General features: G+C 57.0%; 1 non-coding gene across 1 annotated transcript; it reads left to right on the forward strand.

The window, feature by feature from the left end:
* Positions 1-2,314: 2,314 nt before the first annotated feature.
* On the forward strand, positions 2,315-2,421 carry LOC147737730 (U6 spliceosomal RNA). Its single transcript, XR_015300377.1, has one exon. It is a non-coding gene; the product is annotated as a U6 spliceosomal RNA (small nuclear RNA).
* The last annotated feature ends 257 nt before the right edge of the window (positions 2,422-2,678 follow it).

Consider the following 2,678-nt stretch of genomic DNA (forward strand, 5'->3'; position numbering starts at 1 on the left):
GTGATGTATAAAAGATTCCTGTCTGCTTGATTCAACTGCCTGCGATACATGACTATATGAATGTCAATTACCTCCTCGTTAGTCTTCCTCGCCACATGACTTACATAGTGAGCTTCAGCTCCACACCAGAACCCTCCAAAGCAAAAGTTAGCCTCCCATGCCTCCCATCCCCTCCCAAGATGGCCGACCCATTACCACCTGACCTCTATAAGAGTCGGGACGGCCCAACCATCAGCCTGTTTTTTTTGTTCTGCGCGTCATTACTCTCCAGATGCGTCTTCAGGTAAGTGGTTCCTGCTGTTGCAGGAACATGGGTCCTTGGTTTGTGGTCCTGCCCTAGCGGACTCTGGGGCTTTTTGGACCTCTCCCCTTCCTTCCCCCGGTCTCTTTTGGGGCTGGTTAAGCTCTGCCTTAGCGAGCCAAGGGTCAATAGGGGGGAGGGCGGTGTGGTCTGGGACTCTGTTGTTCTACTCCCATTTGCCCCCGCGCCTTGCACTGTCTCTGTTATGGCTTTGTCCTATACTCCGCGGTGCTGTGGCTCATGTGCCTGATTAGCTCTGTTGAGCATCAGGTTTTTGTACTGGGGGCTCTGGGGTTCTTGTCCCTGTTCAGGTGGCTTGGTTTGGGTTGGGGTATGTCTGTTGCATGCTCTTTGTTTTTCCGAGTGCTGTCTGCCCCTCTGCTGCGCGTGGTGTCCCGCCGTGTGTTTCAACCCTTGCTTTTTTGACCCCCCCCCCGGTACTGCTTCATGTACACAAGACATGTGTGCTGTGATGCTTCTCTTGTCCTCGCCACGGGTAGACGCATGTGGGCTTGCTGACTGTCTGTACCCTGTGCGCGTGGCCTGCCGCGCTCTGGCTTCTTGATTATGGGGCATTGTATTTTTCGAATCCGCGCTGGGAATTCCAGGTGCTGTAGGCTATTGCTACGGGCACCCCACAAGTCTGTTTAATGGGCGGGTTCCCGCTCTCAGTTGTTTATGGCTTCGGATCCGTTCGATCCGTCATACATGGTTTTAATAGGGTCGGAGGCTTTGATGGTAAGGCCGGCGGTTTACCCTGCGTGCCGCGGCTGTGCCCCCATTGCATTTGCGGGCCCCTGGTGCCCTCACCGTTTCTGTGTGCGCTTCCTATCGGTGCTCCCTGCGCTCTCGGTCCGTTGGGGCTGGCGGGCGGCTGCGGGGCTGTTCCCTGTACTTGCCGTTTGCCTTTCCGGTGCGGCTCTTCTTCCCGTGATTTTCCCGCGCTGGGCGGTCCGGGCTTCTAGGGGGCGGGGTGCCGCTTGTCCTCGCCTTTTCTTGCTCTGCCCCCGAGGGGGCGTGGCCACCTCCATGGCTGTGTGTTCTCCCTCTCGCTTCGTTGAGCACTGTCTCTGCTGTATGCCTCGGGGATCGGTGTGGGCCGTGACTTCCCTCTTTTTTGGCCTTCTCTGTTCAACGGCTGTCCTTGCAGTCTGGGGTATTTTGGGCTCACCACTTCGTTCTCTGGGCCCTGCTGGGCCTCCTGCGGGTTTGCACTCTGCTGTCGCTTTTTATGGGCTCCGTTGGCTGCTTGTGGCACTGCTCCTGGGGTCCTTGTTGGGTGGGCGCCTCGCTTCTTCCTGTGGCCTGCTTCGTGTCACGTTGTGTTTGGCCTTGTGTGTTTTTTTACTCTGGTATCACGTGTACTGGGTATTCGCCTCCTGCTTGTGCTCCGCTTTGTGGGTGCTCTGTCTTGGTGGGTCCTCTGCTTCCTCCTTTGGTTGCTTGGTTCCCTGGTTTGGCGCTGTGTCCTGGCGGTTGTGATGGCTGCTCTTCCTCATGATTGGTTGTTTGCCGCTCCTGCTGTCACGCTGTTCGTGGCGCAGCATTGGGCTTTTCCGGTGTTTGTTCTCTCTTCTTTTTCTGCCTGCTTGGGCTCCTTTGGGGGGTGCTTCTCACATTCCGTTGGGGCTGTGTGCTGGTGGCTCAGTGGTTTACTGCTTCCTCTGTGGGGGCCTATGTTTCGGCCTTGTGGTCACAGGCTCTGCTCCTGGCGGGTTCTCTCTGCCTTTCTTCCTTCTGGGGTCGCTGTTGTGTCCCTTTGGATTTGGTTGCACTGGCCTGGGTTCGGGTCCCGCTTTTGCTGTGCCCATGTCCCCCGACATTTGGTTTTCGGACGGTGTTTTCGCCTGCTCCTTTGCCGGGCTCCCCTTGCGCTCTCTTCCTCGTGTGTGGTTCGCATACTCGGTGGGTGCTCTTGGGGCGTGTTCGCTTCGGCTGCCCCCTGGGCGCTCTGGGGTTGCCGGTTTGCCAGTGGTTGACACGCGTATTCGTTGTGCGTTCCATGTTTCCTCTGTGCTCGCTTCAGCGGCACATTTCCTGGTATTGGATATTTACAGTGAGGATTTGCATGGTCCCTGCACTGGGTTGTCGCTCTCTTTCGTGTGGCGTTCCGTGTTTGGAGTCTCCCGTTGGGTTGCTCTCTCTGCCTTTTTCGCAGGGTTCCTTGGTTTGGCTTGGGTCCATGGTGCTTTGGCTCGGTGGTGTGTCTTGTACCTTGAGTGGTGCCCGCCATTCTCAGGCCGGGGTTCGGTCCCTGCCGTTGTTCTAGGTGTGTCCTTGTGTGGTGCATTTATGGATTGCTTGTTTTTCGGTGCCTGTGGCGTTGGGTTGTGGGGCCTTTTGCTTCGTGCTTGCGGTGTTGCCTTCCGGGCTTTGG

Source organism: Lissotriton vulgaris, chromosome 1_1, assembly GCF_964263255.1.
Source record: "Lissotriton vulgaris chromosome 1_1, aLisVul1.2, whole genome shotgun sequence".
Lineage (NCBI taxonomy): Eukaryota > Metazoa > Chordata > Amphibia > Caudata > Salamandridae > Lissotriton > Lissotriton vulgaris.